We start from the raw sequence: 17,353 nt of genomic DNA, 5'->3' as shown, positions 1-17,353 counted from the left end.
ATTCAATTTCCGCGGCCGACAATTGGATACGAGATAATGGTATAGCGCACAAAAATTGCCCGCTGCTCATATTCTGCTTTTCTATAATCAATATAGGATCTTTGCCAAAGTTTGCCGATGGTCACGTCGAAGGCACTGTATTAGATTAGTGATAGATACTTTCTAACGTCGATGACATCGTCGTATCGGCGGCATCGTTCAAATTATTTGCTCTATCTCCCCCCCCCCCTTTGCTCTTTCATATTATCATGCTTTCTTAATAGTCCTCGATCCCAAACGTAACGTCATGTTTCCTTTTGCAGGTTCTTGATTTTTTTAAAATCTCTGCAGTACCCTAATCAAAATGCCTACATTTTTGTCTGATTCCAAGAGTGAGAAAGAGAGAAACATATACATCTTCCGTGACGGAGAGGATATAATTTTGTTCCGAACTCATCTTCCATGCAAGAGAGGTTTTATAAACACACGTCCTTAGCAGAGTTGCTTATGCTATGACAAAGAAAACTCATTGGCTATAGTCTATCTCACGCATATCTATCAAGGAAAATTGAGATGATGCAGAAGCCATGATCAGTATGACGATGATGGTATGGTAATGATGACGAGGAGGAGGAGGAGGAGGTGAAGGAGGAGGAGGTGGTGGTGGAGGAGGAGGAGGAGGAGAAGGAGGAGAAGGAGGAGGATGGTAATAATGAATATTTCAATTCAATTTCAATTCCAATTTATTTTCATATTTCTCGATGAAAAAATACATCAAATGTAACAAAATTGAATACATCAAATATAAATAATAAAATAACAAATATGATGATGATAACATCAACGATCATGATTCCCTAACACATTAGTGATGAAAATAGCTCTCACAAGATGCGCAGAGCAGCAATGTGAGAAAAAAAGGGGAAAAACGTGTATGTATGAGTAAGAAAATTGTATATGCTACTCGTTTTGGGTCATTAATGTTAGAGTTAGAGACTGAAATATCCCCGTCTCCCACGAATTCGATTTTTCCCTTCGACGCTCACTTGTCAGCTCTAATTCCATTGGCTCCCCTGTGAAAAGCGCTCACAAAATTCTTTAATTTGCGCCAATGATAAGGGTCGCGTCATTTTCACTTTTCTGACTGTCGCGGTCATATCCAACTCCCCCCTGCCTGACCTATGCGAAATTTCAAACAACAGCAGTTTTTTTTTTCTTTTGCTCATTTCTTGCTCTTCCCGAGATGTAAACTTGCCAATTTGTGATGATCTCCTGCTACTTGTGCTTTAACACAGGAAAAACAATAATCTAACTGAGGCAGTTTAGAATTATCCAAGAGAAGAGTGTAAAATATGCAACGCTGGCCTTTAAAAGAGATGAAGTTCTTAAGATAGGTTTCTGTTTCACATCAATCGATAATAATTGACTACTAGAATGTATTCATATGAAAGGATTTTTTAATATGATCGGTTTATTCGTTTTTTTGCTTGCTTGCTTGTTTATTCAATTGCTTGTATAAAGACATGACAATGATAATGATAATGAATAACATTTATATAGCGCTTAATACTGATGTTTCTAAGCGCATCGATCCGGAAAAAAAAAAGAAGTATGACATTGAAATAGAATACAGCATTATATACATGTACATATTACAATATAACAACAGCAACAAAACAACAGAATTAAAGTTGAGTAAACAGATAAGTTTTCAACAATGACTTGAACTTATCAGCATTTTCAGCATTACGAATATAGAGAGGAAGTTTATTCCAGAGAGACGGGGAAATAACAGAAAAAGCCCTATCACCATAGCGGGTGCAGGTGCGGGGACCATGTGATAGTTGGAGAGTGGAGGAAGAACGAAGAGAACGGGTTGAAGTGGAGGAGCGGAAAGAAATTAAGTCTTTAAGGTAAGATGGAGCAAGATTATTACATATCTTGTAAACAATAAGGAGGATTTTGAAGGTAATACGTTGATGTATGGGGAGCCATGTAGTGGAGGGATTGGAGAACAGGAGTAATGTGGTCAGATCTTTTTGTAAGGGTTACAAGCCTATAGCAGCTGTGTTTTGAATTCTTTGAAGTGGTGCAATACTCGAAGCAGGGAGACCAACAAGAAGGGACATGTTTGTTTGTTTGTTTGTTTGTATAAACACATGACGTGATTATATCCACAGTGAAATATGGTGTGATCTGAAGAAGAAGAAGAAGAAGAAGAAGGGAAAAAACACACGTGTCTTGAATAGGAGTAGTGAGTCTTTGAAGTTTGATGTCAAAATGTAGTAAGGAAGCATATAAGTTAACAATAATAGTCTTGAAAGTTTCGCGCGCATAAAAAAAAAGTGGATGAAAATTAAGCAGCAAACAGTAAAGATTTAATCAAGACTGATAAGCATGATGACAAAAAAAAAAAATCCCTATAGGCCGATGATTTTTCCCAAGCATTCGCCCATCTCAAAATCTGGGAGACAGAAATGGGCAAATCAATTCTGGTACAAATCTTCATTCCGTAGTGAGGATTAACTATTCGCTTAGCTCGGATGAAAACATCGCAGGAATTAAAAAAAAAACCTACAGAGAAGGGGGATGTGTAAGTAAATCATCAAATTAAGCTACCTGAAATGAACCAAAGATAGGGTTGTAATATGGAAGTATCCCGGAAGGGAATTAAATCATCGTAACACTGAGTGACTGATTTCGCTAATGGGCGGTGCCGTGTATCTCATTACACGAACAATGATAATCCATCCAAATTAGTCAGCACGAACAACTTACAGGAGAGATGAGTTATTGTATACGGTTATTCCGGTTATATCATTCCGTCACATTACGTTGAAGTTACAAGCGAGATCGTTCAGCGGTAATGATGTCAAATGGATCTGAAATCTGAAAATTGGTACCGGGACTGAGTGGTTAAATGATGTGACCTCGAATAAATCTGAGTAAGGAGGATTTAAAGATTGGAAAGCGAGAAGAACATGCATCTTACAAACAGAGACGAAATCGGCGCTTGAGATACATTCACTCCCCCCCCCCCCCTTATTTCGTTGTTCTATTCTTCCTCTTCATCTTCTCTTCTCAAAGTAGCAAAGGCAGTGTCCTGATTGATAGAATGTTCAGTGCCTGTAAAATCGTTTCCTGTCATTTGATTACAAGTAGATAGATAACAGTATTCCACCCCCTCTCTCTCTCTTTCTTTCCCTTTGAAGTTTCTTTTTTCGTTATTTTCTCACCTCCCCATTTCTTTTCGTTCAGAAGACTCATTTTTTTTCATAAAATCCCATTACATATACATTACGCCATTGTATTTGAGAGTCCAGAGTGTATGCCGCTCATAACTTCCTTTATCAGAAATTTGAATTGATTATGTTATTGGTCATTCTTTTGTTATCAGAATCATATCATCCAAGATTTTTTTCCCTCGGGTTTTCCTCTTTTTTGTCCAATTTCATCTCCTCCGCGTGTTTTTCATTTTCAATATTATTTCCCTTATCATTTTGTCTTTCCAATTCCTGTTATTCTTATTCTCGTTTTGTAGAGAAAACCAGTTATGAATCATTCTACGTTGTCAAATATATCGTATTACCTGAAAAAAAAAATATCTTAAACATGCTACAGAGCTCGAAAGACGATATTCCGAGCTATAGGCCAATCCGTCAGTCACATTACGGGCGTCCGGTCGACCACAAGAAGCACGTCTTTCTGCCGTTGTATTATCCCCTTCTTTCAAGTGACTTTTCATAATCTCATGTAAATGGTCGTATTTGTTGTCCACTCTAAGGGGTACTCATCCATTTCATCTCCCTCATACTATCTCCCTCTTACTCCTTTCTCTTTCTATGCAACTTTAATCCTCATCTAGAGCAATTTTCTTCTCCGTCTCCATCTTATTCATAAGTGGTCGCTAACTATTTGCACGAAGAACTGTGAAGAATTATCTCAAAGGGATGTCTTAACTTAGGCTAACATAAACCTCCAAGGGTGGCCTAAATTCTGAAGACATTTTTTTTTTTGGGAAGTGCTCGTTTACCAGCATATTCCTTGTCAAGCTGCATCACAAGCTGACTTTCAGCCGGTTTACAAAATGACTCCGTCGTTAATTGGAAATGAGGAAGATGAGTTTTCGTTCCTCAGTCAGTAAGGTTTGTTGGTGTAAATTTCGAAAACATTCCTTCATGATGCCATGTGTACTCTGTTGTTGGTGGAAAGCCATCTTAGTTGTTTATTTCTTTGCATTATTGTTATAACGCACATAGTTCAATATTTTCATTTTATTTACTGTCATTAATGTAGCTACCTTGTGCGCTTATTGTGGTCATAATATGAAAGTTTGGCAGAATCTACAAAAACAATGTTTGAATTCTGATCAGTTATTTATGTTATACTATCGAACATAACTTTGAGGAATTAAGGCCACAGAGTTTCATATAGGCCATCTAATGGTGCACAAAAATTTGTTGGAATGTAGGATTATAATATGAAGAAAGAGATGAAGAGATAATGAACATATGTTTGTATATTATATATGTGTAAGTATATATTCATCTTTCATTTTATTTCTTTTCATTCGTTCATTTTCAGTTTAAAAATTTTAAACAGAAAACATACACGTACAACACATCATCCTGATGAAAAAGGACAATATACTATTTATATGTCAAAATGATGTAGGCCTATAATCACAATATACAAAGAGCATAGTCACGTGAATCACTATTAAAGGAAAGAGTGCCATGAGTAGAAGAGCCATCTACTTGTTTGTGATGTGACAAATTGTGACAAAAACAACATTCGTCCGATTTTGGAAATATAAGTCATCTTGTTTTGCCCTCCTGTTACGTGTCGTTTGCTTTGTTTTAAAGCCACATCCTGTAGGTATCATATATACCAGGGAGGTGTTACAGAGATGGAGTGGCAACTCTTCGTAATTCATGCAAACACATGTTTGGGTTCAAGGCGTTACAATGGGATGTATAGCATTCCATTACACTTTTAAGTCATGCTCGGCACCGCTCTAGTTGCAAGACGAAGTTCGGAGACGAAGAGCGCATTTCACCTTTCGTTGAATTATAAGCTTTATTGCACCGTAAAATTTTAAATGAAATACTCGAATTGATTTAGAATAGTTTAGGGGAAAATTCAATATTATAAACATGTATTTCTAATTTCTTCGTAATGCGCAAAGCGAAATGAAATGAAAATTAGGCCCCCTTAAAAACCTAATATTTTTCTATAATGCGCACATTTCCGCATGTTAGTTTTCTATCTTTTAATCTGGTATATTTTGATCTTTCAAATAAAGCACTCCGCTAAAGCGTGTTCCAGCGTGTTTTTAAACTATTTGCTATTAAAATTGTCAGTTTTACACTGCATTTTTATTCGCTGCTCCAATTCAAGGTACACAAATTCATTGTTGCCGTCACCGTGAAAGAGAGAGCGAATTGCAGTTGGGGGAAGTCTTTCCTGGTGTGAGAGGCCAAGTCCCGATTATTGATGCTCTCTTTTGCCAAAGCACCTGGTTTCTACCTGTAGTTGGACGCATAACTTCTCGACGGTGCCGCGCATGACTTCAAAGGAGAGCAGGAGTTGTCTCTCCTTCTCTAGTAGCACCTCCCTGTATATACAGTGGTGTCTATCAACTCGTATCACGTGTGGGTATATCTTGAATGGTGCTGCTCACTGCGCTGGTAAAAGTAGACCCTTGGTGTTTGAAAAATTAAGTTGTCTTACTTTTAACATAACAATTCTTGCGACTTTGCAGTAGGTCTTTATCCAGTCCGTGCGGAATATAGAAATCAAGTTAAAAGTATAACTTAAGCAAAAAGACAGTAATAGCATCAAGCTGAAGTTACCGCATATAATCGCACCTACCAAGTAAGGTGGGGTGAGAGTCTTGTATGAATGGTTGTAAGATTACAGATCCCTGACCACAAAGATTCCACCACTAATCTTCAAAAGACTGCATCTCATTCAAGGAGATGCGTACTGGTATAGCCTCATCCTTAACAGTTGTAACAATGGTCATAGAGATGAGAGTCTCTGCTGCCGTGGCTGACACTCTTTCCTCCCGGTATAGATCCCCCATAAGAGGATAAGTGTGACTCTCAAACTGTCAGCTTCGCAGTTCTTAACGCAGATAGATGTTCAGATCATCTAGTGGAAGCAAGTTTTGTGCTTGTTACTTTCTTTTGTAAGTCGTCCGGGTCGGTATCATCCGGACTTGTGCTGCCGAACAACATTATAATGTAAAACAAAACCTCTCCCGCTTCGTTGGGACAAAAGCCGCCAAGGATCCTGCTACGCCACCCGTGGTTTTTTCAGGAGCACAATAAAATAGCATGTAACTGCAGCCTGGCAGCTCTCTGGTCCTGAACAAATGGAATAATTAGGTGGAAGAAGCTCCCTACGATTCCACGGGTCACTTTGGTCTTAATCCCGCCAAAAAGTCACATCCACAATAATCATCTCCCGCGGTGCCGTTATGAGCCTGTATCAGGCAAATGAGCTGTCTTTTTACATACCATTTTTTTTTCTTATCCGTCTTTTTTTCTTTCCCTCTCTCTTCGTCTCAAAGTACCAATATATCTCTCTTTATGTCTCCTCCGTTCCCCACTTTGCTCCAACAACTTTGTCCTCTGGTGTTCAACTCAGATCATTTGAAAATTACACTCTGCAAAACTCAAATACTCAAATTGTGATGCCAAAACCTCGTTCTAATTTTGTCCGAAACAGCCCATCTCATATTTTTACATGTTAAACTTTCAATCATCTTTCTGTCCATTTAAGAACAGTATTTAGTCTCACCTCCCTGATTATAGTGACATCAAAAATTTCACGAAAGAGATCATGAAGTTAGGGGAAATCCCTTAATGTGTCCAAAAAGTATATCGATTTTCTTTTCATGTTTGTAAACATCTGTAAATATTGCTTTTTTAATTGTTTTTTTTTTTGTAGCCTGTTCGGTACTTGTCATTTATTGTGTATTATTGTGTATGCTTACATTTTTGCTGTGTGTATGCTTTGTTATGCGACGTAAAACACGGCCATGCTGAAAAACAGCTGTCCAGCTAAAACCAGGCTTTTATTCCGTGTATAAATGAACTCAACTCAACAGGCTTCTTGATGCATTTTGTGCGAAATGGATGTGTTGTGATACGTGTCGGATACAATATAAGGATCAGTCATTTTTGAGAAGTTAGATCATTTCGTTTCCTTCCGTTTCGTGTAGTGTTCTTCACCATTTTCGCCTTCTTTTGCTTTTTTTTTCTCCGTTTTCATCCTTCTTCCTTGTCTTTTTTTCCTCTTCATCATCATCTTCTTCTTTTCTCTGCTTCTTCTTTTGCACCTATTCCTCCTTCTTCTCTTCTTTTTCTATTTCTCCTTCTTTTTCTTTTTCATCTTCCTCCTCCTCCTTCTCTTCTCTGTCTTCTTCTTCTTCCTCCTCCTCCTCCTCCTTCTTCTCCTTCTCTTACTGCATCATCTCCATCTTATTCCCATATCAAGTTTCCGCGTCTCCACGCAGCTTTAAGGACAAGACTTCGATTATCAATGGCCAACCTTTCCAAGTGTTTTTATTGTCTATTTTCGATTACAAAAGCTTTGCAACAAAATTTCGACCAATGCACCTGCACATGGGTGCACGTCACAAGACCGATACCCACAAGTCATACAGCCCACGAGTCATATAGCTCACAAGTCGTATACAGCCCATGAGTTATACAACTCGCGAGTCATACAGCCCATTAGTTCGACACTAAGCTTACAAGGCCCACGAGATCAGTCGAACTCGCGGGCTGTTTTTACCTAGTGTCGAACTCATGGGCTTTATTTGCCTAGTGTCGAACTCATGGGCTGTATGACTCGTGAACTGTATGACTCATGGACCTGTTTTCATTGTCGAACTCGTGGGTTGCATGACTCGTGGGTGTCGGTCTAGTGGTATGACCCCCTGCACATATCGCTATCAGAATGTTAATTTGTTTGTTTGTTTGTTTTTATTCCCCATCTGAAAAGATGGCTGGAAAGTCCAATAGAATCATCATTCAGAATAGTTTCATCTCTTGCGTTCATAGAGTCTGTATTGTGGGTTGGTTTTGTGTGTGTGTGTGTGTGTGTGTGTGTGTGTGTGTGTGTGTGGGTGTGTGTGTGTGTGTGTGTGTGTGTGTTGGGGGAATTCCCATTTCATTGTTTTGGGAGTAAAGGTCTCTGCTCTTTTGTCGATGCTGTGGTGATTATTCAAATGCATAAAACATCTTTTAGTTGAATGGAATGCAATACCTGTTATATCCTATCCATAATGATATGTCTCTTTCAGCCACAATTAAATTTCCGTCCAGCATGAATGCATCACCTTGAGTATGAGGACTGTATACATTGTACTTACTACACCTAACTACAATTATCATTATCATTGTATTATATTTTGGAGGGCCTGCTATAGTCGTATACCAGCTTAATTTTTTTGTGTTACATATTTTGAAGGAATATTTCAATTACTGTATAAAGAGAACTATTTTCTGTTCGTTAAAAGCTCAAAATCATAGATTGTAACACACGCCATTTATCTTCTTGACCGAATAATGTGCCTCGAGAGTTATTTCCTCTATAACGAAAGATCGCAGAAATCTTATAACGATGTCTTTTGTATGCGCCTTTATCCATGCCTTCCTCTAGAAATAAACTTAAAAAAAAGGAAGATACAATGGATGCTTTTAGCAAGGAATCACCCTACCAATCCAGGGTTTTGTGGAGTTGATGTGGTGGTTATGTACATCAGGGATTTCACGTATAGGAACCCGTGCAGACCAAGAAACCCCAAAAGTATTTTGTAAGTATTTAAGGCATGTGCAAACATCGGGAAGGTGCCCATTAATATCATTTTCTCGCTAATACCCTTCTACTTATACATCGAACCCATCTCATGATCCACGACTTATCTCTTTTTGACAGTTGTAGAAAAGTGTATTTTAGTATCCCTCGTAATATGAAACCTCTCATTTCTCTAAGCGATTTCTTCCTTTTGGGGGAGCGAAAAGTTTTTTTTTTCTGGGATTAGTCAGTCTCATTCTTGGCATTTACACGTGATTAGGTTTTATCTAGTGGCACAATGTACAATGAGGCTTAACTTAATAGGAAAGAAAAATAGAGACGTATTCAAAATGAAGAACGAATTGCTGTTGATCCGCTGTGTCTACTGTATGTGATAGCTTATAGCCATTAGGAGCCTGCCCTGACAATTACTGTTGACCAACTAGACACCTAGCTATTCCTTGTTTTCTTACGGCTATGCCTGTGTAAACCCTCATAATGCACTCGTTTCCGCTAAGGATTTCAAATGATAATCGAATTTCATCTTAACAATGGACTCTTTTCCGCTTTCGATTCGTCTCTTCAGACATTTCTTACAAAGGTTTATTCCAAAAGTGACTACATGTAAGACAAACTAACAAACAAACAAACCATACAGTTGGGTTTTTTCAGATTTTCCTAGCACCACCGGTCCTTTCTTGGTTTGGTAATAATTCAAGATGATAAGGTCTGTTGCATCTCAAGAGTTCATTAAGGCGAACTGCATGATTGTACTTTTTGTCATGTCTACGAATATGATTAGGTGCTTTGTGTGTGGTTGGTTAGGTACGGTATGTGTATGTCTGTGTTGTGTGTGTGTATGTGTGTGTGTGTTGATTACAAAATGTATTTGTGAGTTTGGTGGCTTATTTGTTTGTTGCAAGGGAATGGGCAATTTTCTGCAAGAAAGATTCCTAAGTGTGTCTTTAAAGAGAGAGAATGGTGACGAATAGAAGACGCTCGGCAAAAAATTATACTTATTTCGGGTTCGAAATTACTTGACGGTAAGACTGAGTTAAGTTATTTTTTTCTGTTGTTATTGTTTGCTTTTAAACTGTATGCATGCAGTTGCAATCACATTTGAAAGGAATGGAAATGGGGAACAGAATAAACAATAATAAAGGATCTCTTGGACCAATGGTCAACTGGAATTGGTAGGATTTAGAGTGTTCACAAAATCAAAACAGCATTTGGTTTAATGGTCTTGTTTTGTAGAGTGTACAATGTGAAAGTACAACAAATGCCACCAGTTACCACATGGGAAAAGCTCATAGCTGATTGGCTAGTGCATGGCTAGCTGATGATGTAGTATAGCTGCCTCATACTATTATACGTTGTAATCGATGCAGATCGTTGTTTCAAACAGTAGCCAACAAAAACGAAAGAAAGACAAAAATGTTCAGAACAAAATTCCGACGGGCCCCATTAGCGCACTTTACACGGCCATGTGAAACACATAATACCTTTCTTAACGAGGTGTCTTAAACCGAAGGGGAAAATGAGAAAGAAAAGAAAAAGAAAACAAACAAACCTCTGTAAGTGGGAAACAACGATTTCAAGAATCGTTCCCTCATACAAACACGCAAACACAAACTAACACACATACTTGTCGTATACTCTCTCGATCATTCTATCCGCCTGTACATGCATTTATGCATGTTTTTTAATTTTGTATCTATCTTCATTCATGTGTATCTTTCAATATACCCATCTGTCCATTTTTCTCATTGATAAGAGGCGAGTATGCTTTATTCACGATTCCCATGGTTGATTAATCGTGCAGGTTCATGTCAGAGTATCAAGGTAAAAGTGACCAATAATGCCCTCACCTATAAAGGAAATGGACTTGCCCTGGCCCCTTCACAAATTCGTACCAAGATGCAAATGTAGCAGAGATAGTAAAGACAGTTCATTTAAAAAAAGGAAAAGATAAAATAACGATGGGCATTTGAATTTTGTGCAGGCTCTTAGTTGAGGTTGATGAGGGAGAATTTCTCAGCAATTGCGTAGCTATTGCGGATGTCTGAAACTTATTTTGAAATTTAGAGGGACTATTGTTTATGATATAATATGGTGCTCTAAAATATTAGGAATTTCTGAGCGAAACAGCACGTAATCTAGACGCAACCCTGAGCAGAGTTTGAACTAAATTGCCCCCCCCCCCCTTCCGCCCCTTTTGCTAATCTAATGACCGAATTGAAACAATTTGGAGACCTACAAGAAAGAACTTGCAACTTTGGGGTATTTTTTTTTTATTACATACGTACCGTGCGTCGATGGAAGACTAGTACAGGACTGGTGTGAAACCTTCAGCGCACTTTGCTCGGTAGATGGCGCTCGTTGTGAAGACGGTTTGAGCTCCCGGACCCTTGATACCACTTCTATGTTACTAATACAATGTACTGCCTTTTTCAGTACTGTCATGTATTATAAATCATTGGAACTGCCTGCGGTCGTCCCGCAGACCGATATCCTTGCAAACAGTATGTTTAAAGCAGGGAGGCGAGTGTCACCTCCCTGGTTTGAAGGGATACATGTATTTTATTTCTGTGGAGAGTGTACTTCAGATTTTAATTGGTTGTAATATGGTGAGAAACCACTCAATGACGTTTTCATTGAAAGAGCACATACTTTTATCGGGAATTTAGTGCTTACTTGAAATTCAGATTTAAAATGACTGAGATATTCAAGAAACAAAACAAAACAAAACAAAACAAAACAAAACAAAATAAAACAAGGTGGTCCTGAGACAAGCTCCCTCTATTATTTGAATTCAAATTCATTCAGCATTAGGCTCTTTATATTCTCGAGCACACAGTTTCTCACTGACAAGAAGTGTCACGACAATATCTGTAAAAAAAAAAAAAATTGTAGTACACTTACTGACGTCATCATTGCGCTCTTGAAGAGTATAGTAGCCAATTACTGGTAAACAGGGAGGTGAGTCTCACCTCCCTGAGTCAAATCAAAGTGCTCTGTGCGCACTGTAGTAATCGCTCTTACTATTGTCAAAGATCCCACACTCTGTGTAAGATATTGTTGTTAACACGAAGGGAGTACAAGGGATCTGTGTATTTGGTAGCAATGTCAAGTAAAACTTCATAGATAGATACACACATGTTTAATAAGCCATTGGTCCCCGATTGTCACATCTTTGGGTTGTCTTACCGACAGATGGCGCAATCTTGCCAAGTTTGCTCCATACGATTGCTCTATCAGTGCCCAGCTCCACACCAGGACGGGGAATACTCGGCTGCATATTAGTCGTTCTCTGGCCCGACTATCCCCAAATCAGTCATACGGGGTACTTGAACGACGAAAAGCATTATATTGGTATTTTATATTGAAAATGTCAAGCGACATTTGGCTTATCCATAATACATTATCTTTGTGTGTGTATATGTAATTTGTATGTATGTATGTAAATAATTTTGTATGCACGCATGTATGTACGTATGTATGTGAGTAGGCCCTATGTACTAGGTGTTTCAAAAAACATTTCCCACTTTTGATCATTAATAGTTCAAAAACTATTCATCCGATAAAACTGTCATTGATATGAGTAATAGCTGGATAGTGTACAATTTGGTTGAAGGTAATTTGCACGTGAAAGCATAAATCAGTTTCATTAAATCTAAGATTGATTTTGAAGTAAGGTTTCAGATTTTGGTCAAATTTTAACCCTCTGTACAAAAATTGAACTTCGCACAGGAACCAATGATGTGTATGTGAGTGTGTGCTGACAATGGCCCTTAACAATGGACATGCCTGAAGCACCTGTTGACTAAGCGTCAGTTTCGCGCTCCCTGGCACATGAATGCTTAATCAATAATTCATGTGAATTGCCCTGTGCACTGCTAGTCTGAATTCATTCACGGTAAAGTGCTTGCAAACACCACATTTCATTCCAGCTGGCAATCATTTTCAAATTTTGCTTCACATATCACTAAATTTGGGATATAAATAAGCATGAATGATCTAAAGTTCCTCATTTTAATACAACTGTCTACTAATTAAATAGTCTGACAAATTTGTCGCTTTTTCTATAAAAAGAGATCATTTTTGGTAAAGAGTTCAGCAGCATTTGTCATTGGGGCAATTTGTTTCACAGTAGATTTATTTAAGGCTCCATATACACAAGTGTATATACTCTAATTGATTTTCTTTACTTCATGTCACCACGTTTACCATAGAACAGAATGTATTCATTGTAATTTTGTTTTTTTCAGAAGTAGGGAGAGCACTGTCGCGACTCAACGACAGTATCGACAGCCGTTTGACTTTACACAGATACCGCCAGAGGCTGAATAAAGACTAGTTGTGATAGTGGAATATCTCATGAATAAATAATGAAGCATTCAAACCCTGGCCATTGTTCAGGACCATTGTCAGGGTGTAAACCACACACTCCCATACACACCCATTGACCCCTGTGCAAAGTGAAATTTTGTACAGAGGGTTGAAAATAGAGCAAAGTCTGGAACCTAACTGTGAAATTAATCATGGATTTCATGAAACTTACAAATGCTTTCATACTCAAACTAACTTCAACCAAATTGTACACTATTCAGCTATCATTCATATCAATGACAGTGTTATTTCATATATAGTTTTTGAATTATTAAGAATCAAAAGTGGGAAATGTTTTTTGAAACACCTAGTATATGTACATCATATATCAGGGCTCGACACTAACATTTTTTTTTTTCCTGATGGCCCATTTGGGGAAACTAAAATCTTTGAATTGGAAATTTTAGTGGCCTGAAATAAAGAAAATAAAACATTTCATTTTACATCTTACATTTTAATTGCCCTAAAAGATAACCTTTTCAGAAATGCGGTGGCCTGACATTAATCGTTAGTGGCCCTGAGTGACTGGGTTGCTACTAACGTGGAGCCCTATATATATATATATAAACATATATGTGTATACATATATATATATATATATATATATATATATATATATATATATATATATATATGTATATATGTATATATATATATATATATATATATGTATGTATATATATATATATATCATATATATATATATCATATATATATATATAATATATATATAAATATATATATATATACACATATACATATATGAATATATATATATATATATATATGTATACATAGATACATAAAGTTCTGCATCTGTGTGTAATAAATAGATATCAAGAGTAAAAGCTTTACTCTTGATAAACTTTACCTTTGATAAAGGTCTTTGACCGAAACATCAGTCCAGTTTTTTGGCTCCTGCGGTGTTTTTATTAGACTCCCAAGTTTTTAATCTTGATATCTATATCTATACATATTAATATTATAATCTTTCTGTCATACCCTGACACACACACACTCTCCCCCCCCCCCTTTATAATCCATATACCTATTTGACGTATTATTTTGTTAAAAGCTAGGAAAAAAAAAACAGTAGCAAGCCCACACTACATAACTCTCTTCTTTTTAAGCTCATGATCCAGCAAATCAGCACAGCAAACAAACAGGTAAAACAAACAGCACCCCCTCAAAACAAACAAACAAACCAAACAACACCTCACAACTGTGACACAGAATCATGAGGGAAAAAAATCATTGAACACATTTGTTATCATTTTTATTGTTTTGATTCATCTTTTTTTTTTCTCTCTCTCTCTCTTTAATGATTGAAAGTCAGAACCATTCAGACAAGAGACTAGACAAGAGACTAGACAACATTTTAAACGGACAGGTTGGATGAAGAAGACTGGCCATGAGTAACACACTCGACTTCATGGAATACAAAGAGATAGGAGTCTGTGGAACAAGTTCATCCCTCATATACTTTGTGACGACACAGCTCCACTACGGTTTATACACACACACAACCTCTATACACATTCATAGCCAATCTATACAGATCAATAAATAAAATTCATAGGTTTTTTTGTTTGTTTGTCTGTTTTCATACAAAATTTACACAGTCGTTATTATCAATTTGTCAGTGATTGTATAAAAGAACAATTTTTCAAATAACTTTACATGTATTTTTTTTTTTAGTCATTTCTCTCTTTCTTTTTTTTTGTATAAACAATTCACAACAGGAATAAGATGAAAGAAAACTATCAGCAGGATGGCATTCCATAGTCCCCACAGTCTTCTTAGCCACAACTATGTATATATACAATAAGATGCATGTATGCCTTAAGAACAAGGAAAAGGAATTGGCAAAGATCACTTGTAAGGATTTTTGTTTTGATCCCCGGATTTCCTTCAAAGATGTGAGATATCTATATATCTTATATAAGATGCAAGATTAGAACACCCTTCTAACTGTAACAATAATTGTGGAAATCACGGTGCCACTGTTAGATAAGGACAGTGTGAATCTGCTAAAGTCATCGTGTCACAGTTTGAAAGGACAGTGTGAATCTGCTGCAAAAGTCATTGTGTCACAGTTTGAAAGGACATTGTGAATATGCTAATATCATGGTGCTACCATTTGAAAGAACAGTGTGAACAGGCAATCAAAATCAGGGTGCCACTATTTGAAAGGACGGTCGTGAATCTGTTAAAATCATGGTGTCCCTGTTTGAAAGGTCAGTGTGAATCTGCTAAAATCACATCCACTATTAAATGCAATAGTGGGAGGTCACAACTATCGATTATACAATTGTGAGAAAACCACATTACACAGTCAACTCGGCGTAAAATCGATCTCAACGGGACTGAGAAAAGCGCATCAACTTTTGCAATATTCAACTTCTGCATACGCAGAGGAATGACACACCTATTACTATTAGGATGTGAATGAAAATTGAGACTTTTTATTCTCATTGCCTCAGCCGACTACTCCAAATGTGCGGCGTCGACTTCCATGGAGTTGACTGAATTCCCAACTGTAGATGAAAGGGGCTTGACACTTTCCAATGTGGGCCATTCTTGGCAGCGAAAACAGTAAATACAGCATTACATCTCTTGACATTTCATTTTCAAAGCATCTCTCGGTGAGTAACCTCGAAAAACCAATTACCAGTGGCACTTATATGAATGAACCCACTTTTACCGGTATATTATGAATGTTGGATGAATAACAAGATGAACTACTGAAAACTCTAGCTTGCACCAGTCATTCAATATCTATTTTCATGTTTAACTGCTGTCAATACCAACACTTTAACAACAACAACAAAAATCTTGTTCTTTACCTTTGCCCTGAATCCTTTAATTCACAGTTTTCATTAACTTTAATATCAATGAGCAAAACAGGAAAAACATGTCAATTATATTGCACTGCTGTACTCATTAGAAATGTGAGTCATCATCAGTCTCATTTACAACTGTTTGTTTCTAGCTAATGGCCAAAAAATAGAATTTCAATATTTCTGCTTGTGACTCATTACTGCTCTGCAATTTCTATCAAACAGAATAGATAAATAGATGGGTAATTGTAATGTCTGAAAATGCAAACAAATCAACCCATAACTGATCTTGATTCATTTCAAATGACTCGCCGACAACAGAAAATGCACCTGTATGGGTAGGACAGTGCAAGACCAATGAATGTCATCTAAAATGTGGCGAGAAATGCCTTTTGTATCCAAATATCCTCAAAAAATTACAAAAAGCTTCCTGGATGACTGAGTTTCTACAATGATCTGAGGTAAATCTGTTGTTTTTAAGACACTCTTTTGATTTCAATTGCTGAACAAGGGTACCAGAGTACCTGTATGAGCATTACAGAGAGCTGTTGGGCATGGGATGGGATTGCATCATGTACAGCCATCATTAATGGAACAGTCTGCGTGACTGCAGAAGGTTGCATATGCACTGAGGGTAGGGTGAATGCTACGCCTTGAACATTACGGTTTCACACTTGGACGCATTCACCTTCACTTACCCCATTAGGCCCGTCAGCTCAAAATGTCATTAATATCAAGTATGCAAACAGGTCACACAGTGGCAGACAGAGCATTACGCCTGATAAATTGAAGGTATGATGCTTACTTGATCTTGCTGGACACCAAACTACAGCCACGCTTGTTCCACTACGGATAGGCCATCCATGTTCTGATACCTTAGGTTCTTAAGGGCAACATGTTTGGACAAAAACGATTCTAGCTCTAGCCTTGGTACCACTAGACAAGTGTCCTACAAAGCTATGCTATATAGCTGACAAAGCACTGTAGGCATGGAGTCTTTTCAAACATCAAACACCGATAGGACTATCGACTTCTAACAATGATAGACACCAGATATTGAGTTAGGCAGTTAGGCCAGGGAGGCATCATATACATGACAGTGACATAGCGGAAACAGGCGGCTTGCGATTAGAGCTGACATCTACAGTAACACATCAGCACAATATTGCAATCTTTTACTACTCCGCAAAGAAGCCCCAACAGTGTGCCCAACTTTATTTGCTATTCACATGAACCGAAGCTCAAGAGCTGATATTTTTTTCAGAGTACATGCATGGTATTGTATCTTTAAAATGTACATACTCAGGGGGAAAAATTTGCAACACCAACATATA

This window comes from Diadema antillarum, unplaced genomic scaffold (genome assembly GCF_040938485.1).
Source record: "Diadema antillarum isolate AM-2024a unplaced genomic scaffold, OU_Dant_1.0 scf00000141, whole genome shotgun sequence".
NCBI lineage: Eukaryota > Metazoa > Echinodermata > Echinoidea > Diadematoida > Diadematidae > Diadema > Diadema antillarum.
Note: the sequence above shows the minus strand (reverse complement) of the source record.